Below are 24,673 nucleotides of genomic sequence, written 5' to 3'. Positions count from 1 at the left end.
GGCTGGCTCCCTTTCCCATCTTCAATCTTGCACCACTGCCCCCATCTCACCACTCCTTTTTTGAGGTTTAGAGTATTTCAGTTCTCTATTGCCCAAACTTCCCTCCTTTTATTTCTACCAGGCTCCATCTTGAAATAGCAGCCAATACCTTTCCAAAAGCAGTTTCCACTCTTGAGAAATAATGTTAGGGGAAATCCATTAGCCCTATTGTCTAGCTCTTGTAATCTCAGTTTTTAGCCACTGAATTTTTTAAATTGAAGTATATTCAATTTACAATGTTGTGCTAATTTCTGGTTTACAGCATAGTAATTTAGTAATCAAGCTGTATATATATATATATATGTATACTTATATGTACTTATATATATATAAATTCATTTTCATATTATTTTTCAGTATAGGCTATAGTATTGACTATAGTTCCCTGTGCTATACAGTAGGATCATGTTTATTTTATACATATAGTAGGTAGTATCTGCAAATCCCAAACTCTTAATTTATCCCTTTCCACCCCTTTTCCTTCTCTGGGAACCATAAGTTTGTTTTCTATGTCTGACAATCTGTTTCTGTTTTGTAAATAAGTTCATTTGTGTCCTTTTTTCAGAATCCACATATAACAGATATCATATGGTATTTTTCTTTCTCTTTCTGGCTTACTTTACTTAGTTTGACAGTCTCCAGGTCCATCCATGTTGCTGCAAATGGCATTATTTTATTCTTTTTTGTGGCTGCATAGTGTTTCATTGTGTACGTGTGTGTGTGTGTATATATATATATATATATATATATATATATATATATATATATATTATATATATGTGTGTGTATATCTATATATAATATATATATATGTGTGTGTGTGTGTGTGTGTGTGTGTGTCTGTGTGTATGTATCACCACTTCTTTATCCAGTCATCTGTTAATGGACATTTGATTGCTTACATGTCTTGGCTATTGTAAATCGTGCTGCTGTAAACATTGGGGTGCATGTGTCCTTTTGAATTAGAGTTTCCAAACATTTCTCCAATGAAAACATACAAATGGCCAAAGGGTCATGAAAAATGCTCAATATCACTAATTATCAGAGAAATGCAAATCAAAACTAATGAGGCATCACCTCATGCTGATCAGAATGGCCATCATTAAAAAGTCCACACATGATAAATGATGGAGAGGGTGTGGAGAAAAGGGAACCCTCTTGCACTGTTGGTGAGAATAGTTTGGTGCAGCCACTATGGAAAATAGTACGGAAATTCCTTCAAAAACTGAAAATAGACTTACCTTATGATCCAGCAGTCCCACTCCTGGGCGTGTATCTGGAGGAAACTTTAATTTAGCCACTTTTTATTCTTTATACTTTCCTCATTCCCACCCTTGATTACTCTGTGCCTTAAGTTGGTCTCAGCTGAAAGAATGTCTCCTCTTACAATTGACACTATTTTTTTAGCTGTGTTATTCTGTATCTTGTTATGCCCCTGACATGAAAAATTTTAACTTTTTAAACTGTAATTTGCAATGAGGTGGCTACTACCACTGTGCAGTTTATACCAATAGCCAGGTTTCCTTTCCCCTCAGGGTAAGAATGACTACCTGTAGGGGGCAGGTCGTATGGTTCTTGCACTATAGCAAAGACACAAGCACATGAGTCAGAATAGAGTTTATCATAGTTTCATGGTAGTTTTGAACATGAACCACTCAGTAACAAATCTTATGAAAACTTAATGACCTAAAATAGCAGTAATTACGCCTCTTTGACTTTTTCATTGCAAGTGTTAGGGAGGACTTCTAACTTAATGTCTCACATACAATTGTAGTCAGAAAATGCCTTAATCTGCAGACATCTGAAGCCTCTACTGGGTTGGACATCCAATATAAAAGTTTTTGCTCACATGACTGATGGTTGGTACTCCTTCACCTCTTGACACATGGTGTTTTAATCTTCAGTTGGACTGCTTAGAGCTGGATGATCTAAATATGGTCTCACTTCTGACATGATCTCTGACTTCTAAAGGGAAGTCTTACAAGTCAGCTAGGAGGAAGATACCAATCCTCTCAATGGCTAGGCCTGAAATGAGTTAGGATCATTTCCACCATATTTGATTTTTCAAAGCAGTCACATGCCAAGCCAGATCAAGAGGGTGGGGAAATAGATGTCATCATTTGAAGACATGTGTGTACTATGGGGGAAAAATAAATGGTAGCATGTTGGACACAAGCTACCACGGTATTTATATGCAGTGACCATAATTTTTTCTGCTCCCTCTGTGCTTTCCTTCCTTCCACAAACATATCTGGAGCATCCACTCAAAAATGTTAGAGAAATTCAAGAAAAACTTGATGCTTTTATTGAAGCTCTTTATTAGGACAAAAAAATTGTAATAAAATCCAACTCATAATATAATAATGTCTACATACAACTGAAGAAAGAAAACTCCAAAGTCTTTTGGCTTGCCTTTTTTCTTCCGCTATTCCAACTTTCTAAACAAAAAAAACAAACAATCAACCAAAAAATGCTTCAAATGCATTGGGCATTAACTCATTTCTTTCCTTTTATTTATAATTAAAATTGAGCTACAATATACACTAAACGTTTTTTATCTTTTCCATATCATCAACTAGTTCCAATTTCCATTAAAAATTACTACAGACAATCCCAATTTATAAGGCTTTGACTTATAATTTTTTTAACTTTATGGTGGTGCAAAAGCAATACAGTTTCAGTAGAAACTTTTGAATTTTGAATTTTGGTCTTTTTCTGGTCTAGTGTTAGGTGTGGTGTGATTCCTTCTCATGATGATGAGCAGCATCAGCTCCAGGTCAGGCACATGATCAGGAAGGTAAAAAACCAATACACTTACAACGATCCTGGACTTTTACAACCATTCAGTGCAGTATTCAATACATTGCATGAGATATTCAACACTTTATTATAAAATGAGCTTTGTGTTAGATGATTTTGCCCAACTGTGGGCTAATATAAGTATTCTGAGCACATTTAGGGTAGACTAAGCTAAGCTATGATGTTTGATAGTTTAGGTGTATTAAGTGCATTTTTAACTTAGGATATTTTCAATTTAACCTGGGGTTTTTGGGAGGTAACCTCATCGTAAGTCAAGAAAGATACATATTTTTCTGTGAGTGTTTTAATGCCAAAAAAAAAAAAAACACAGTTCACATTACATTGCCAATAAATAATTTATTGAACAAGAGAAAACATTGTGTTTACCTAACTATATACATATATAATTTTCTCTCCTTATAAGTCTTTTTGTTTTTCTGAATCTGATATAAGAATTATTAGCAAAAAGACTTCAAATGACTCATTTAATATTGTTTCCTCCTAGTAATATATTCAAAACTTTTGTACCAAATTAGTAATTCTAAAAAATAAAGTGTATTGTTAAAACCTAATCATAAGTCTCTTGGTATTTTTTTTAACTTTCCTATAAGCATTTATGATTAGTGCTTGGTTGAGAGAATATGCTTTTGAATTTGGAAAATCCAAAGAATTTCTATTTCAGAAGTAAATAGGAAATTCAAGGGTAATTTCTGATATCATATTGTCGCTAACAAATAATATGCACATCCATCGGAACTTTGAGAATTTTGTTAGAATTAATCACATCGTGATCCTAAGTCACCTTGAAAATATATGGAGCCACAGTAAAAAGAAAAGAAGGCTGAAAACATATTATGTCTATCATTATGTTCCATCATTTTTGTGCCTTTGATTACCAGTTATATGTAAGTCACACTATTTTCTGAGCCATCAGCAAAAATATTTAAATACAAACAGTAGAAATGTTAATGCAAGCAGTGAAGAAGTTTTGATTGTTTCTTCCCAAAACTCTGTGATTTAATATGAAGTTTACAGTATGTGGTTATAATTCTTCCTCTCATACAAACTTTCAAAAATAAAAAAGGTATATTTCCTTTGATCTGTAAAAGGAAAAGTAGGAAAGGGTTTATCGTCTTCAACAGACTTTTTTTTTTCTCAGAGAAATTAACATAGCTGTGGATTTGCTTCAGTTGAATAACCTGCTTTTAATGCACAAAATCAGATATGGAAGGTATTAGGCACTTACATTCAGTGAGGGGGGGGAAGTTTTGAGATGTCTTAGATTCTCCTCAGTGGAAATATTGAGGTATATTTACAATTGCTGTGGATGGATTTATAAAACAAGTTTTCAGCTTTATTTTCAAAGCTTAATATCATATATTTGCAATATTTAGTTACAAGTTCAAAGGTAAAATAGTAATAATATATAAAATGTATTGGTAACCTGACTTAAAGAAGTAAACCACTGGGAAAAATTCTTATGAAAATTACTTCACTGGCTGTTAATAATGTTATGTTGGAAATTATCTTTTATTTTATCTATAAATAATTTAAATTTTGCAACTAAATAATTCCTAATTTTTCAACCAGAATTTGTTAAATTTGTTAAATTCTTAGTACATGCATAGAATTTGGTTGAGGGTATAAGAATCACAAGTAGAAGATACAATCATGCTATTTGAACTCTAAGAATGCTATGAGCATAACTCTGCAGGCTTTATCAGCAGAGTGAAATTCAGTGTGTGTGTTCTGATTGTGTATCTATTAGGTGTTAGTAATGTCCTTGAAGGTTGGCTTCTAAAACTTCATAAACATAAAATATCTTAATGAAGAGTTACAGGTAAACACTTGGAATTTGGAGAAATCTAGAGACTGCCTCTCAAAGTACAGGTCCTGATAGTTTTTCACCAGTTAAAGTCACTATTTATTGCTTAGTCTTGTGACCAACTGTATGCCTAACCTTGAGTTGTATGTATTTGAGAGTTTACACCGTATTGAATCATAGTATAAAAGAAGAATCTGGGTAAACATGATACATCTTCCTAAAGCATCAATATTAGTAAAAGAAGGGAAAAGGTTTATACCTAATTTAAAGTTAGGGTCACCAGGTTTAGGAAATAAATACAAGACTCACAGTTAAATTTAAATATCAGATAAAGAATATTTTTTAATATAAGTATATTCTTTGCAATATTTGGGACATAACTATGCTAAAAAATTGTCAGTTATCTAAATCCAAATTTAATGATGAGCCCTATGTTTTGCCTGCAACACTAAAGTATTAACAACAGAAATAAAAAAACAATGAACAGATGCAAACATTTAATGAAATTTAACAATAAAACAAGGTGATTTAATAATAAAACAAGGGGATTTAATAGTATTTTCTTTTAAAGTACTATTATATCCCAGAACTGTCACTATTTTCCCTCTTTGGCTAATTTTATTTATTTATTTATTTATTTATTTATTTATTTATTTATTTATTCATTCATTCATTCATTCATTCATTCATTCATTCATTTATTCATTCATTCAATGAGGGTAAGAACACTTAACATGTGATCTACCCTCTTATCAAAATATAAGCACACAGTACAGTATTGTTATCTATATGTGATATAATGTTGTAGAGTAGATGTCTAAAACATTTTCATTTGCAAAACTGAAACTTTATACCCATTGAACAGCAACTCCCATTTCCCTGTCCTGCAGCTTCAGGCAACCATTTTACTTTCTGCTTCTATGAATTTAACTATTTTATACACCTCATACAAGTAGAATCACATTCTTTTTCTGAGCACATTATTTCATGTAGCATAAAGTCCTCCAGGTTCCCCTATATTGTCAAAAATGGCAGCATATCCTCTTTTTTTAATGCTGAATGGTTTTCATTTTATGTATATATGTATTTTGTTTATCTGTTTATCCATCAATGGACACTTAGGTTGCTTCCATGTCTTGGCTAACATGAATAATACTGCAATGAACATGGAAGTGCAAATATCTTTTTGTAATCCTGATTCAGTTCTTTTGGATATATACCCAGAAGAGTGGGATTGCTACAGCATATGGTAATTCTATTTTAAAAAGTTTTTAGAAGCTCTATACTGTTTTCCATAGCAGCTGCACCATTTTACATTCCTGCCAACAGTGCACAAGTGTTCCAATTTCTCCACATCTTCTTCTGTACATATATATGTAATGATATAAATATATAATATTTATGAAATTACACACATATTATATATGTAGAGATATATAAAATTTATAATATATATTTAAAATAAATATGGTATATACAAGTATATATGTATATATAATATATTATAAAATATGTAATTTATATATAATGAATAAATATACAAATAATATATAATTTATACATTATAATTATACATTGTTATATTCTACTATTTATCGTATAGTATATCATACATTATAATTAATATATTATAAAATATATAATATATATAAAATATAAAATATTTTATTGTATATATTTATAATAGTCAGCCTAACAGTTACGAAGTGACATCTCATTGTGGTTTTGATTTACATTGCTTGATGATTAGTAATGTTGAATATCTTCTCATGTTTTCATATATTTGTTAGCCATTGGTCTTTTTAGAGAAATTTCTTTTCAAGTCCTCAGCCCACTTTTAATGGGATTATTATTATTATTATTATTATTATTATTATTATTATTATTAATTATTATTATTATTTGCTTTTGCATTGTATAGGTTCCTTATATATTTTCAAATATTTCATTAATATTCAATATTCAATAATATTTCAAATATATGGTTTGCAAATAATTTCTTCCGTTCCTTAGGTTGCTTTTCACCCTATTGATTATTGCCTTTGCTGTGCGGAAGCTTTTTAGTTGCAATCTCACCTGTCTAGTTTTGCTTTAGTTGTTTGTGCTTTGTTATAATAAGAAATAATTGCTAAGCCTGATGTCATGAAGCTTTTCCCTTATGTTTTCTTCTAGGAGTTTTACAATGCAGAACATACATTTAGATATTTAATCCATTTTAAGTTTATTTTTGTGTGTGGTTTAAGATAGGGGTTCCATTTTATTCTTTTGCTTGTTGCTATCCAGTTTTCCCAACACCATTTATTGAGAAGACTATCCTTTCCTCATGTGTATTCATAGGACTACTTGTTGATCATATATGCATGGGTTTATTTCTGAGCTCTGTGTATCCCATTAACCTGTATGTCTGTTTTTATGCAGCACCATACTGTTTTAATTGCTGTAGCTTTGTAGTATAGCATAAAATCAGAAAATGCTATATCTCCAGCTTTGATCTTATTCCTCAAGATTGCTTTGCTACATCAAATCCTCCCACCCCTTTTCCTTTGTTCCTAGTTGTCCCAGGTATCCAGACAATGCTCGTTCTTTCAATGCTCTATGTTAAGTGAAATAGAAGCCAGACCCTTAGGGAGCTCACTGAAAGGCAGGGGATTTGGCCATTCACCCATTTCCACCCCCACTACCTGAGGGAGATGGTGGGGGGAGAATGGAGTGAAGCAGCCCTGGATGTTCTCTCTCCAAATTAGCTGTGTCAACTTGGGAGAGGGGCTGATGTGAGTAAAGAGAAATTACTCTTCTTGTCTGTTTCAGTGCGGTTGTTCTTGTTTTTGTGCACATCAGGGTTACTGGAACTTCTTACTTGAATTCTGGACCTCTCATAAAGGTATTTTAATCCTTACATCTTTGTTTAATTGATGTTTCTGTTTGGGAACAGAGGTTGAGACTTCCTATCCTGCCATCTTGGTGATGACACTTCCCTGAAACTGTGTCTATTGTCTACTCACTTCTTTCTAGGACTCACTTTGGTAGAAATTTTGCAAAGCCTTTTCATAAAATACAAAAATTTTAAGGGTGCAGTCTTAAAAACATGGCTGCTAACACTTTGACACCTCTCTATGGAGATGTGGATCCATAGCCTCTCTCCTTGAAAGTGGGCAAGCTCATACAGTGGGAGTGAAGCTAAGGCAGATGTGCTCATGTATCTTCTGCCTTGGGTTCAAAAGAACATTTTCTACTGAATTCCTGAGATATCATGCTAGAATTCTTACCATCCTAAGGTTTAAATACAGTGAGAACCTCAAGTTTCTTGGTAGACATCACATAAATTTTCTGATCAACAATTCAGGTATGCCTAACCTTCTAGACATCCCAGTCCAGGTGCCAGTTTTGTGCATAAAAGAACTCTGTAAATAATTTCATCCCCCTGTCATTCAAGTAACCACAGTTTAAGTCTTTCCAGGAAAACACCCAAGACATTGTGGAGCAGATTCAGGGCATCCTTGCTCTGCCATCTGAATTTCTTACTAATAGAATAAAATAGTTTGTTGTTTCATTCCACCAAGCTTTGTAGCAGTTTGTAACTTAGCAATGGATAACTGGAATGGTATCTAACTGCATAGTTTAAAATGTTAGCTGTTGCTAACACAATAACAGGGATATTATTTTTCAGGTATTTTTACATTTTCAGAACCTGGAGCAGAAAGATAGCTTAGAGTAATTTAGTTTGAGCTGCTTAAAATTTAATGTGCCTATGAATCACCTGAAGATCTTATAAAAATGCTACTTTTGATTCAGTAGTTCAGAGGTGGGGATAAAATATTACATTTCTAATAAATGTCCATATAGTGCCAGTGCTGCTGGTCCCTGCACCAGCCTTCGAATTGCCATACTTCTACTTCACTTCCCTAATTTTGAATTTGAGAAAAGGGAGTTTTAAAGTTATTAGAGAGTTGTCTCAAAATGACAAATAAATGATGACAAGCCATGTTGTGTTCCTCAGCACAGCCCCTGGCCCTGGATTGTGGGTTATCAAAGGGGAATTATAAATAATGGAGAAGAGCTTTATTATTGGGTGATAACTCATATGCCAATCACTATGTTAAATACATATATATACATCATCTCACTTTTTCTTCACTATAATACTTCAAGATGGATAATTTCATACTTAAACTGGAGAAGAGAAAGTTAAGGTCCAGTGAGATCGAATGACCTCCTAGAGGAGGTAGATAAGGTAAAGTTTGAATCCAGGGTCTTGGGGCCTTAAAGTTTTTATTCTTCCCATGGCATGAATCTCCCGTGGACACTAAGGGATGACTGCTTGGTTGTTGCCATTCTGTGGCAAGCATCTTGGAAATCCAAAGGATGAAGAAAAACATGATTTCATGTAATGTAGCTCTATCAGGAACTGTATTCATATTTCAGAGCACTCTTAAGATTGATCAAGATAAATTTTTAGCTTTAGCTACAAATGCCAATATTTATTGTCTATCCATTTATTCATTCAATGAACACTTATTGAATAAAACACATTTTCACATTTGATTCTATGTATTGAGATATACACATGAACAAGAAATATAAAGTTCCTTCCCTTCATGACAAATTTAGTTCAGCAAGAAAGAGAGAGTCTTAAAATTAATTTCAATACTGTGTGATGAATATTAAGACAGGCAAAATTAAGTTACCTAAAAGAATATATGGATACATGGAAACAAGTCTCATGTGGTTATCAGAATACAGGAAGCAATATAAGTAAAAGTATCTGATAAATGGAAAAGCTGAATACATGCTAGTTTTCAATCATACCTTCTTTACTACTAACTCCAACCAAAAAATCAAGTTGTATTTATCCAATTTAGGATAAACTGATTTCTTTTATCAGAGAATCATCCAAAGTACTCTGACACAAAACTGTGGTACAATAGTATAATCAGACTTTCAAAAAAATAAATTGCTCAACTTTAAAAATTTCAGTATTTAAAACCACTGAAATAGCTAATTAGTCTTATTATTCTTTCTGTACAGAGAACAAGAGTAAATATCCATGTACTTTTTTATTTGTTCAAGTATAATTTTCAAAAAAACCCCCATGACTTACATAAGTATATGATGAATATTTTTCATAAAGTTTATTCAACTAATTAGCGAGGTAATCAGTCAGAAATTAAAATTGGTTGAGAGCATATGTAGTGCTAAGAATTTACAGACAATTAGTAAAGAACTGTTAATGTAAAGATCACTAGATTAAATACAAAACTACAAGATAACAAAACCAAATCATTGAGGGTTTTTTTCCCCACTAAATGATTATCTGCATATCAACCAGACAAAAATCTGAAAGAAAAATTCACCAAATCCAGCTACGTAAATGAACTGTCTTAACATTCCTCTCTACAGTAATTATAAAATGTCTCCAAAAGTCATTCTTAATTGCAAAAAGGAGCATGTTTTATTATCTTTAGCCTGATTATTTACATAGATGCAGCACAATAAAGACCTTGAATTTGCACTATAAATCTAGAGCCATGTAAATCTATTTAGTGACTACTAAGCCAGAAAATTAACCACTGCCTAGGATATTTAATAGTAACATTTTTTTGTGTGTATGTGTAAATTCCTCTAATTTTGAGATGCACAAAATTTACTAAACTTTCTGATCTGCAAGGAAGTAACTACTTTCCAGCTGGGAGGTTTGATCCCAGTGAGCCAGACATCCTCGAGGGCGTAGCAGCCATTGACTCTATATGGAAAAGTCTTACTGAACATGATTAAAGCAGAAACAAAAACAGAAATGCAAAATCATTATAAAAATGAAAAAAAAGCCAATAAACAGGCTCAGAAAGTTAACATTCTACTGCCACTTGGGATTCACTCTGGGAGATAAGAAAATACATGTCAGGGCTTAAGCAGCCCATGAAGTGTTCTTTTTAAGTAACACCTTTTAAATGATTGTCAGGTTACACCACTTGGGGCAAACTAAAACTACTGGAATATAATTTCCAAAAAGTTAAAAATATTACATAAAAGCATACAGTGAATATGTATTAAAATTTTATATAAACCATTAATTAATGTGAGAGCCATTAAGACTCTCAAAATTGCTCAAAGACCATTTAAGAAGCCAGGTTATTTATATGAATTTAATCAGTGAATTTTAGGATAAACTTTTGAACTAGATACAAAGATGGTTACTATCCAACTGGATATTTAGTCTGAACTTTGGGGTTATTATTTCCACTGCACAGACACTATAGGCATCTCAACTGGAAAAAATATGTAGGTTATCATGTACTTTTGCTGTATCTGGAATGATGAATCAATAGTTTTAACAGATCTTTTTTCTGAAAACTCAGTGAAGATAAATTTTACTTTTTTTTCCCTGAAGAATCATAAAAAATAGTAAGTCCATTTTTTGGAAAAGCATGCAGTTGATAATTACTTTGAAATCCTTCTAGGACAGATTTCCTCCCAGTTTATCTTACTAATATATCTATCTTTTTCTTTTTTCTATCCCTATTTTTGATCAACTTTTTTTACAATCGAAATCCACTGTCAATGAAAAGTCCCATTTTTTGACACTGCTTTCTAAATTAGTGGGAAAAAACTCTGATTTCACCAGAAGACTTAAATTTTTATTAAATTATTTTAAGCTTAAGAACAAACCATGTAATGGAATTTGTATTCATTTCTTAGATACGTGTCAACTACCTATTTTGCCATTTATAGAGTGGCCTACTTTTACGTACATAATCATTTCTATATTAACCTGCTGAAAAGCTTCTGAAAAGCTTCTGGGAATCTTTGGGACCTCATAATTTTGTGAATTTTTATGAGTTTGAATGCCTATTAAAACACATAAAACAGTCCTAAATTTTTTAGATAGCATCTCTCAAATATACAATATTGTGCATTTTATTTATGACTTTCTGTGATCATGTGGTGGTCATTTAACCTTCAGCATAACAAGAGAAATATAAATGAATGAATATTGCCACGTATTATTTTGGGAAAATGTAATGGTCCATTACATGATAAAGTTCGTCCTACTGAATGGACATCTGGGAGAAAATACCACATTTCCTTTTGTCCTTAGTCTTTCATTATATGATTTGCAGAATTATATGATCAATTTCACTGTCATGATTAATGTCAACAGAGTTGCTATGAATAATTTTGCATTCATCTTCTGGTAATTGTGAAATGTCTTCTTTCAGTTTTTTTCCTTTTTGCTACTAAAAGAATACATTTTAAAATTCTGAACTTTCAACTCTACCCAGTGAAATCTAAAGGAAGAATATAATACAAATCATGAAAGATGATGTAATATTTTAACAATACACTAAGAAAAATGAGAGATGATCAATTTCTCTTTGTATCATATTTCTAGGTGATTCCTTTATTCTTCTGTTCCACTTTCTTTTTGTTTTAGACTTTTTTTTTTGCATAGTTGGGAATAATGGATGCGCATGAATGAAATAATTTTGAAGATAATTCACAAAATATTTTAATGTATGGGAAATAGAAGATAAGATCCACTATATATGTCAGAGTCATGAAAATATGGAATGAACTTATATTTTAATTATGGGATAGAATGAGATATATTCAATTAAAAATAGTAAGTATATTTTCTTCTTGTTCTTTGAAGGACAGCTAAGGAAAAAGAAATGTCATAAAATATCAAGTCTTACAAAGAATTAGGACTCCTCAAAAAAGAAATTAAAAGACTAAAATTGGGTTCAGTGGACCCTCATCACATACCATTTAGGGTGGTACTACCACCACATAGGTAAAAGGTATCAACCAAGATTAGTTGCATGGTCACGTTGGAGGGCAAGGAGCTAATAAACCATATGTTTATAAATCAATATGAAATAATTTGATCCACCAGTCACATGTAAATAAAACCCCAGTTGTCATGACCATGATCACACAAGAAAGCAAAAATATTCCTTTACTTCCCTAAACTATGTCTAAGCTATATTTCACATAATAAGAATCACAGTAACATCAAATTTTTAATTTCATATTAAGGTAATCATTTGGTTGAGCAAACAGATATAATTTTATTTATATAACTTTAAGACACTGTAGGTAACATTTTTTAACTTTTCATTAATCAAATAGAATCTAAAAGTATAATTAACCATTTTCAATTATTCTTTGTGTTTTGAAATTTTCTAAAAATATATTCATTGACATAATCTGATAGGTTAGAGTAGAGAGGAAAAAACTAATAAAGTAATCATGTAAAATAATGTTTTAAAATAAATCAATATTTTATCCAAAACAGATTTTTGTGTGCATCTAATATTATGGGATGACATTAATCCATTCAAATGTCTTTTACCATATCATACATTCACACTTATTATATTGAATCCTAATAATGTGCTTTTCCCTCTGTATCCCATCACACTTTGAGCTTCATAAAGCAAACTACTGTATCTTTTCCTCAGCTTCTGGCACTGAAAGTCAAAGTGCAGTAGAGATGTAAATACATTTATGATGTGGCAAATGGAATTTCTGAAAAGTTAGTTAATTAATTTATTAATTTGTGATATATTTATCAAATACCTACTGTGTTCTGGGCATTCTTCCAGGCCTAATCACTAAGAAGTCAATACATTTTTCTTAGACGATTTGGTGGGCATGTAAAACAAAACCTACCTCTTGTTTTAGTTGCATCTTAAAATGTAAACTTCTCTCTACCTAGAAAAGACTGATAGCCTTTGTTTAGACATGATTACGTCCTAGGTGAGTTGATGTTAGATAAATATCTCAGCTTGAGGGCTAGTTTACCTTATCAGTCAAGATTTTTAGAGGCAAGTATTCTATTTTAACAGTTAGGAAACATATTTTTCTATGTTTCTATCAGCTATTTAATTGCTATAGTCACTTCAACTGACTTTTCTAAAAGATGTGTTTATTCAGGCATTCAGAAATAATGTTTAAATAACAAATGAATAGGCTTTGGCTGTATCAACATTTACTTTCTGTGTATTATCATATATTTTATTCTTTCTGATTGAATTTTTTTAAACTGGGCTTATTAGCTCTCTCTACACAGGGACTTATACTTTAACTATGTAGTCTAGTGTTTTTAAATAATTACATTAATGACTGAAATTCTACCAGAAAATCTATGGCTAGAGTGCCTGTAGATTCTATACTTAAACTAATAAAAAAATAATTATTTCAATTGGGACTTTGCATCTCTTACAAATGTTTACACAAGTACCTTAAGGATATATTCTTCAACATGATATTTCAATTCGGTAGTAGCTTCGCAGCTTTTCACTTTCCTACTTGAAAGTTATCTTCTAATAAGATTTGACTACATGATTAAGACTAACATAGAAATCTAAGAAAGAAGTATTTACTAAAGAAGGATATATGATTGTGCATTAAAGAAATAATAGGATTCTACATGTGTGAGAGCATAAAAGAGAGAATCTGAAATGCTGCTCTTAAAAATATTTTGCCACACATACTAGAAAAACTCATCCTTTCTTTATTTCTCAAGCACTACCAGGACTGTTCATGCTTATTCTTTATACTTTTAATAGTAATGGCAGAGGAGAGAGGGACACATATGTTCTTAACTGATATCTAAAGCCACATCTCTGTTTAAAACACATTACTGTTTAAAGACAGTATTTCAGAATGTCAACATGAATGGAAGTGTCAAATTGAGGCTTAATACTAATTTGTTTATTTTTGCTTGACTGCACTTAGATGGTAAAAAAAGGTATATATCAAAAATAAAGATTCTTTATTTTGAAACACTGAAGTAGATTTTCCTTTGGTTTCACTGCCATAAATCCCATTAGTGTTAATTGGAGATTTTGCATGTGCATTGGGAATATAATATACCTCATTACTCTTGAGTAACAGCTACTGACTTTTAAAGGCCATTTAGAATATGTGACAGGAAACAAATAAAAGCATACCACTTAGCTTTTTGAAAGTTATTTTCATATACAAGAAAATGAAGCACAAAGGCTTCACAAATGTTTCACGGCCATAGTTTTAACTTTATAATTTTCAACAATAAAATCTTTAAAAATCCTCTTTTGTAACGTAACAAGCCAGTGAATATGTAAAGTAAGTGTGTCTCCAATTTGCTTAGTGGTAGGTGACCTTGACCCTGAAGAACATATGCTGTTTATTTGTTGTTGTTGTTTTAGTTACTAGAATCATTAAAAACTACTGTGAAAGAAAATATGCTTTTAGTTTAAAAATCATTAAGATTTTTTGAAAGACCATTTTGAGATATTATGATAAAATATCTAAGGACAATGGGGCATTTATGAAACAGCAACTATTTTAAGTACATTTCAAGTATGAACTTACTTGATGCTCAGCAACACTATGAACTTGGAATTGCCATCCTCCTTAGCTTATAGGTAATACAATGGTCATCAAAAGGCAAATTAACTTACCCAAAGTTACACACAGTCAGTGGCTGAGTTGGGATTTAAATCCAGGTGGTGTGGCTCAAAAAGAAAAAAAAAAATACCAGTCACATTGGTCCTGATGAGTCAGCTTTGTCCTGAAACATGAACACAGCTGTCGGCAAACCAAAAACCTTCCAGCTGATCCAACTCATTTTTTCTGGAAAGCATGTTAGATTACCTGTATCACACATGCTTCATAGGATTGTCTCCTCAACCACCTCATATAGCTTAGCCAAATATGTCTTCCAATCTCACACTATAATCTCCCTGAAAAATTTTCCAGGGATAATTTCAGAGTTCTGAGAATAAGAGCTAACATATAGAGAGTGCTTCTCGGAGACAGTTGCTATTCTAAGCAACTTTTTTTGCCACATATTAAACCATCTGAATCTAACTACAACCTTTGAGATAGATACTGTTGCTTTAAAGATGATGAAACTGAAGCAGAGAAAGGGCAAATGATATTCAAATTTGGAAAGAATTTGAATGCAGCAGCCTTTTTCTAGAAAGGAGACATGATATGATTGAGGTGGGATTCAGTAAGCCTGGGTTTAATTCTCATCACAATGCCACAGAGGGAGAAAGGGAGAAAGTTAAGAACAGTGGAACCAATGAGAAATCGGTCCACTTTTTATTATCATCAAGAGCAGGCTATTAAAAAAAAAATCAGAGCTAAAATATTCCCACTGAGGCAGGTCACTCCCACCACCTTTACCCTTCTTCTTTCATATGCTATTAGCAGGACCAACCCTCATTAGATGTTTTGAGCCTGAATTAATAATATGAAAATAAGGCTAGTAACATAAAACTCACAGGGTCGTTGTAAATGAGAAAGCGCACATGAAATAAGAGGTGGTGATACAGTCACCACAAAATCCTGGGAGTCATGTAATAGGAGGCAAACATTGTATCACGTTCGATTTCTGAACAGTGTTCCAGTTCCAGCTGTAGCCCCTCCATGTTATCTCACTGTCTTCACTCCAAGAGCCAGAACAAAGTTTCAAACACACAAACAAATAGACAGACCTGGTGAAGGTGAGTGATGCAGACTCTCACTAGGCATGTAGGCTTAGTAGAATGTGACTTGTGATTTGCAAATTCCAAAATACTGATCTTAGGGTTTTATGGGTTTTCTTGGTGTCTTGATTCAGATGAGCTCATTTACAAATAGAAGGAGAAGAGAGTATTAGTACCTTCATATCACATGGTAGATATAGAGTATCTCTCAAGCTCATTATCTATCGGCCAGGCATATAATAGGTTCTGGGACTACCCTCTACTATTTGCTTTCTATGACTGCTTTACCAAATTATAACACACTTAGTGGCTTAGCACAGAAAAATTTATTACTGATACAGCCCTGTAGGTTAGAAGTCTGACATGTTATCACTGAAACGAAATCAACTTGTTGGCTGAGCTGCATTCCTTTCTGAAGTGCCAGAGGAGAACACAATTTCCTGAGTTTTCCAGCTTCTGAAGGCTCCCCATACTCCTTGGGTTATGGCCACCTTCCATCTTCAAATCAGTAGTGGTTTGGGTAGTCTTTCACACATAGAATCATTTTGACACTGAATCTCCCACCTCCTTCTTTCATTTTTAAGGATATATGTGATTACATGACACTCACCCCTTGAAAGTAGGAAAATCTCCCAATTTTAAGGCCAGCTGATTGCAAGAATAATTCTATCTGCAACATTAATTCCCCCTTTGGCATGTGACATGATGTATTGACAGGTTTCAGGGATTAGAATGTGAACATCTTTGGGGACCATTATTCTTCCTGTTGTGTGATCTGCGTTCATACATTGAAGACTGTGGAAGAGATGTGCTGATTACATAAGTAAGCAAGTAAATATATATTCAGAGGCTGTGATACATGCTATGAATATTTAATGTTGTTATGAGTGCTTAGATCATGGGATGCTGGTCTAGATCAGGGGAGTTTTCTTTGGTTGGTGATATTGTCTTGACATCTGGTGGAACACGGTGGGTCAATTAGTGAAAGGATCAAGGGGGAGTTTTCCCATAGAATCGCATACAAGTGTTTAGAAGTACTGGAAAGCTAGACTTGGAGAAACAAAACAAAAGCCAGTATGCCTGGAGCAAAGTAAGCCTTATAATTCAAATTCAAGCTGTTACCAATGATCTGTGATATTCTACTGGCTGAGATGTTAAGAATAAAACAGAGAAGAAAATTTGGGGTTTATCATTCTTTTCCACCTCTAGAAATGGCTCATGCCATTCTTAAATTATACCTTTGGCTCTCGGTATTATAAAAGCATTTGCTTAAATGTGGACAGACTTCACTGTTTTTCTTCAGTCCTATGAGATATTTAAAATATTTTTAAGCATATCATGCAAGTAAAATCTTCAGTAGTTCTGCAGAATTTAAAAGTGTCAAATCATTTGTCACTTACTATGCCTACATGTGCTTAGTGATTTTCCTCATTATAATTTGAGCTTTTTATAAATTAGTATAATAACTTTATCCATATAAATATTAAGGAGTTGGTCTTTTTTTTTTAATGATTGATGTGAATAAGAAGAAACTCTGCATACTAAAAGTATTTCATGATCTAAGCACTTTCCAAAGCATTTCTGGGTGAAATGATTATTTTCACAGTTTCAATTCATTCCTTTCTATATCCATTCAGAAAATATCTCCTGATCACTGGTTTATCAAGGCACCGTGATGGATACTGGAGTTTTAGTAGTGAGTATAATGGATATAGTTCCCTTCAAGTTGTACAAAAATCTATTTTATTGTCTGTTACTGCAGGGGACATAGTAATTGCAACAGTCGGGTCTGGTGAAATGAAAATATTATGGGACATAAATAACAGTATCAGTACAGCTAGTTGTGCATAGAATATGAAAAACAGCATTAGATAAATGCTATTGGTTTATTCTGAAAGTGATGGATCTAAATCCCTAAAATTAAGTTCCTCACCCCTAGCCTGTAGTAGTGTTTCTTGTGGACTCTATATAATCATGTAATTCATGACAGTAAGACATATTTAGCACCTGTCTTTCATTCAGGACAAAAGCTTTTTAGAAGCCAGTACCATAAATAATTTGCCCCTTTCCCATAGAAGCGCCATGGTATATAGAAAGTAGTACGTATTGAATATCTTTAAATTAAACTAAAATCAAATTATCATTTAGAGGAATCAAAAACCAATTGATGGGCAATTGATTTACGAAAATCTTATACTATTTCACTGCTGCTTCTACATATACAACTTTAAGAAATGATACATTCATCATTTAGAGATAGGATGAAACGGCTTACAGATTTAAAATTAGGCTTCAATAATCCAAATGCAGCTAGTATAAATATGATACCATGCTATTTCAGCAATATAAATAGCTTTACTCAAGGTCAAAATAGAACATTTTTTTAAAAATTCATAAATCCCATAGCTCAAAAGTACAGCTCTGTCATCTTATGTCAATTTCTATGAACCATACGATTCATAAATCTATAGTTGGATGGGCATTCTTGTCCCACTGCATGAATCTCATGGGTCCTCTTTGTTGGTTACTGATGATACCAGATGTATAACTTTTATAACAATTATGACAAAATTACATTTTCAACTTTAAAATAATTTTAAACAGTATAATTCAAGATTATTTTCAGAGATAAGACTCTTTCATTCCAGTTAACCTGAAAAACAAATTATTGCAATGAAGAGAATATAAAGGCTTTCTACAAGATGATACATACTGGATCAAAAATATTAGGTATACCTAACTTTTCAATAAACCAGAATAAGTTGATTTTTTTTTTCTGTTGTTGTTGTCGTCAGTGTTCTGAAATTTGGCTTATAAGAGGAAAGGAAAATAAAATTATCCTTACAGTTGTGTTAGTAACCAGATACATTCACAGCATTTTGACAGTTGCAAAGGTCATTGCCATAATACAGTTAAAATAATTTTGAAGTCAGGTATACTTATTGGCTGAGTACCACACTAAATTAATGTAAGTTCTTTGAATCTCAGATTCTCTATCAGCAAAATGGGATCATAATACCACAGAACTGTTCTGGGGATCAAATGAGTTTATGTATGTGAAGTGATCAGTACAACGCTTACAATAGAGAACTCTCAATAATTCATAGCCATTATGCTTACTATTAAGTAGTCACTGCTAGCTGAACCACAGTATTGTTGCTAATATACTTCTATTATTGTACTATTTATTTCCTTAATAATAAATGTTAAGAAACCAAACTAATGAAGAGGAAGAGAAAAAGTGATGCAAAGTAGCTTTTCTAACCTTGATATCTTTGAAGTTTTGGCTGTGGCATGATATTGACCTCAGGGCATGTGTTTAGAGTCTTTCTGGGTTTGATGTTCCCTGACCTTCTCTGACATTCTTCTGACCCTCCCAGCAGTTTTTCTCCAACACTCTTCAACATTTCCTCTGCTTCCTGGCTGTGCTTCAATTCTCTTGGAAATTTTCCCAGATGATTCATGAGAAAACATGTATAGTAAGAACCTCAGGGTCACAGACTTAGAAGAGGGGCTTCTGAAGGGCAAAATAATACTATCCAATACAAAGTTGTTCATGACTTAGCAGAGAAGTTTTAACTAAAGGAAAATATTATTGTACTGAGTAGAATGAACATAAGAGGATTTCACAGAGTCAAATAAATCATCCAGAGCCAAGAGAATTGAATTGAGTATGAATGATTTTTCTAGTGGAGTTTTTTTTTTAATTGTGATTTTTTTTCAGTTTTCATAATTTATATAAGGTCTGTCCTATACACACATACAAAGGGAGATTCATATATTCAAAGCAAATAAAATATCCTTATAATTTCCATTAGAGATCCCTTAAGATAACTAGAACATAAACCAAGACCCAGAGAAAGATCACAGTTCTAAATTTGAGCTTTACTATAAGAATACATATGTCTTAATAGATGTTAACAAAAATAACTTTCAAAATAAATATTTTAAAATAGAACTTCTTGCAATGGGACTTGTGAGATAAAAGAGCTTTAAAATTGATTGAAATGGTAACTCACTGTGATTAGGCAATAGCTCTAAATGTATGTAACAATGTGTGTCTCAGCTACTGAGGGTACTATTTTTGATGGTTCTGTTTATGTCCGACAATCTGTCTTTCCCTGCCTCACCTGGAAATCTGTCATTTTGTTTGTCAGTATGTGTATGATCTACTCAAAAAAATCAGAGGTGGAAAATCAGGGCAGGGTGTTGATAACCTCTTGGTTCAAATCATCTTACTCAAGACCCCTCAAATCTGAAGGCTACTGTGGAAAGCAAGTGTTGCCTGCCATTCGAATAAACAAATTTACTCATCTTTCCAATTCTACAAGGATAAGCCATCAGCCACTACACCACTCACCTCCCCAACCACCCCTGACCCATGATGCACCATGAGGGGAATTAAAAATGGAGAAAACAGGAAGCATTCTGTGCTCCCAAAACTGGCCCTAGGTAGTTAAGAATACATCTAGAATAGTTTCAATGAGACAAGACTCTTGTATCTTCCCATACATAGAAAAGCACTAAAATTATTAACTTGAGATGTCTGTTTTTTGTGATAAGCAGTAATCTTTTGAGGTTTGATCTTATTTTTTTTTTTCAGCAAAAAACTTAAATATCTTGGCTCCTTCTTTACCTTTTTGGAATAGTTCTTCAGAACTATCTGAGAGGTTGTCCACTGGGATACAGTCTTCAGTAAGGTCCCCAAATAAAATTTAACTCAACTTTCAAGATGTACTGTTAGAGTGGGCAGATAGCTAGATATGAGCAGAGAAAGAGGGGCACAGGCCAAATACAGGAAACCATATATCATGTAAGCACCAGGGGTCCCTGTGCAGAAAAAGAAAACCAGGAACCTTTGGGCTGATACGTGGTCACACCTTTTGGGGTGATGAGTGGCCTGGAGGCCAATAAAGAGAGGTGAGAAAAGGCAGGACTCTCCAGTGTCTGAATATAAACTTTTGCTCATTATGCCTTCATTTCAATGAAATTAGACTTGCAGATTAGAAGTACCCATCATGCACCGACACCATGACACTTCTGATCCAGACTAAATAAAGACAAAAATCCATCCTCCCCTCAGAAAGGTGGAGTTGGAATGAAAACCAAGGAATATGACCCCAAATCCTTCCTTCCCAAAGAATATTCTGCCTGTTCATTTTTACACCCTATGTAACTAATCTGCCAAAGAGACTCAGGGCTGCTGCTCACCTGAGCCTGTCTGCTCTTCCCTTGAGAGTGTACTTCCCATCCTTTAATAAATCCTCACTTTACTTTCTTAACCTCTGTGTCTTATCTCTGAATTCTTTCAAAGATGGGAGAAGAACCTGGACACAAGCTACATTTACCGGAAACAGTACATTTTTCTTTGGTCTACACTACTATGTCAGATTTTATCTGGTGGCACCTGTATCTGCTCAAACTGACAGGGCCAGTTTCTAAGGTCTGGTTTAATTGTGGATTCACATATAGACCTCTAAATTATTGGCATCTATAAAACAGTTTGCCACTCACTCTCAAGCCTTATTTCTAATGAGGCAGAATGACACTTCTATTCTTATTAGTCCAAAAGACATTCTCTTTTTCATTTTTTTCTCTCTCTCCATTACTTATTCTTTGGGCTTAGTTTTTACAAAAGTTTGGAAAAGTCCCATGCTTCCTTGATTTCAAGCTACTTTGACTTTCTAGCTTTAGAAAAAATACCCTAGTAAAAGATTTGCAAAGGACTTAGCTATCTACTTGAAGAGCAGTTGAGTATGATAGAAAGTGGATACACACATCTCAAAAATTTTTGTTAAGTATTTTAATCCATGAAGAATTGTTCCTCTCCATCTGTCCTTACAATGTGTCATTATCCTGAACCTAAGTTCACCCATCTAACAAATGCTGTATTTATTGAGCTTTTATAAGCAAGATGTTGTGTTAAGTGAAGGATGTGCAATGGTTATCAAAACAACATGGTTGCTATTATTGTGGAAATGGCAGAACAGTGGGAAAGACAGATAGCAAACAAATATGCATACAATTATCTTTTATGTAACAGAAGAACAAGAAGATATACATGGATTCCACCTTAAAACAAAGTACTTATACTCTATGTATACCCTGGAAGCTAGGAACCTAGGCTACCAGGAACTCATATATAAAAACCCTGCAGCAAGTGAACAATCATAATGGATAATGGAGAAAGGAACACAGTGATGGATTAGACTTCATTCCTTGTGTCCAGGAACTAATAGTTTCTAAGAGGATAAAAACCAGCTTTATGGTGGAGATGACATTTAGATTGAAACTTTGGATAACGATGATAAATGTGATAAAGGGCACTGGCTGCTGGGCAGAATGAGTAAACTCTACATTTAAGACTTATTTTAATGCCCCTTGGTTTCTAGGACTAATTTGGTTCATTTATATTTTCCACTATACCTGGTGCTCAGTGGTGACTGCTCCCCACAAGAAATGTGCCTGCGGTAGGAGATAAAAGAGCAAAGACCATCACTTCTATATTTAGCTGAGTAAGTTTCTTTTATATCTCCAAAGAAATTCTTAAAAATTTAAGAAAATGTTACAAATAACCCAAAGTTTGGAAACTAAGGAAGTTGGAAAAACATAATGACATCTATCAAAACTTAGTACAGTTTAGTCAAAATAACTGGTACTCGGGGAACCCCAGCTCCTGTTTTCTTTCCTTGAACTTAAAGCCTATCTGAGGCACATTCATTCAGATCTTGGACATATTTTTCTAACTTTTCCTGTTTTAATTTTAATTCTTCAGCTGACAGCGAGTACATATGAGTTAATATTATTATTTAAATATATATGCATTATATATGCTTTGGATGTCTGATAAATATATGTATGCATTCTGTAAGATTTGTATGCCTGACAAAACAATACACTTCTTATTCAAATGAAAAGTTTGGGAAAGAAAAAAAAAAGGATTGAAAATTAAATGAGTTACTTAAGAAGACTTGAGTTCTGTGTTCTTATAGCATGGAGTATACTTATCAAGATTCTATTACATCTCAGGAATACTCCTATCACAGTTGGAAACTTAGCCACCAAAACATAATTGTCACTATCAAACTTGAGAGGCAATATTCAAGCAAGTTGTCAAAAATTAAGATTTATGTCCATCAGATCCTCTCTATTTTCATTACCAAAATATCCCCACAGCAGACATTGCATTATTGATACATAGCTCTTGTGTGCAAATGTTCACTGATGCATGTGTGTGCCTTTCTCAGTCCTTGCATTAAAAAGTATCTCATCTTAAAACAAAAATGCAAGTGTAATACTACCGTAACTAATAAATCATGGATGAAAAATGTGAAAGATGGACTTATATATCAGCTGGTACCTCCTTGTACAATTAGATATATTAGACTTTTTTTCAGTTCCTACAGACCATCTATGACATTTTTGTTTTAAAAGTTCATTCATAATGTAAATGAATAATGCATTTTACCATGATGGACACCCTGAACACTAATGTCATGCCACCAATGATGGGGCTGTCACAAATGTGAGAAGAGAAATGATAGCCAGAGGAGTTATTTTTCACCCCACCAAATGTTATGGGGAAAAAATCACTATACATTAGCACTGGACAAATACTCCACAAACACTTCCACAATTTATAGGGATCAACTTTCTAGAAAGACATGGATGTCTTCCACCTGTAGATTTATTCTAGGAAGGAGAAAACTTAAACTTTGTCACTACTTTTCCAAATGAGAATGGAAGGTACATTGATCCCTGGTAAGACACTGGGAGCAAGTAAATCTCTATAACATGTAACCCACTAAGGAATTTCTTAATAGGAAGCACCTTTTTAGACTTAAATAACTATTTCAGTAGGGAAGACACATTTTCAAGTTTGAGTTTATTTGACCTGATTCTGAACAAAGTCAAATATTTTACAATATATATTCAGAATACATAAGGTTATATTAAATAATGTATATTATTTTACAACCCCTTCTCATTTACATCATCCCATTCTATTTTGACAACAACCTTGATACACATTGTGTGCATATGTAGTATTATTAACCTAGTTATGATGATAAAATAAATCACAGAATGATGAGAAGTAAATCCTGTTTCTTCATTTTTGACAGGTAAAAGAATAACAAAAAATACTTTCACCTGAAATAGCTAAATAATTAAAACAAAAAGTAAGCATTATTTTAAAATGGTTTAGGGATACCTCAAATTATCTGGTTATCAATATCATCTCTCCCCTATAGTCTAAATCCTTAAATGGTAATCCTTAAAAACGATAGCAATCACCATACATGACACAAATTATATGCTCAACAAACACCTGCTCAGTAAATGAACATGTATTAATGAAATTTGTTTCAGCTTATTTGTTTCACTACTATCTTATCAATGCATTCCTTTTTCTCTGTCAGAAAGAAAAGATATACTCTAGCTTTTCTGGTCTCAGAATATAATAAAAACCTTTCTCTACTCCAGGTTCTTTTTATCTAATCAAATTCCAGAGAAGAATAGCCCTAATTCACCC

Source organism: Camelus dromedarius, chromosome 13 (genome assembly GCF_036321535.1).
Source record: "Camelus dromedarius isolate mCamDro1 chromosome 13, mCamDro1.pat, whole genome shotgun sequence".
In the NCBI taxonomy this organism is placed as follows: Eukaryota; Metazoa; Chordata; class Mammalia; order Artiodactyla; family Camelidae; genus Camelus; species Camelus dromedarius.
This window is presented reverse-complemented; position numbering follows the sequence as displayed.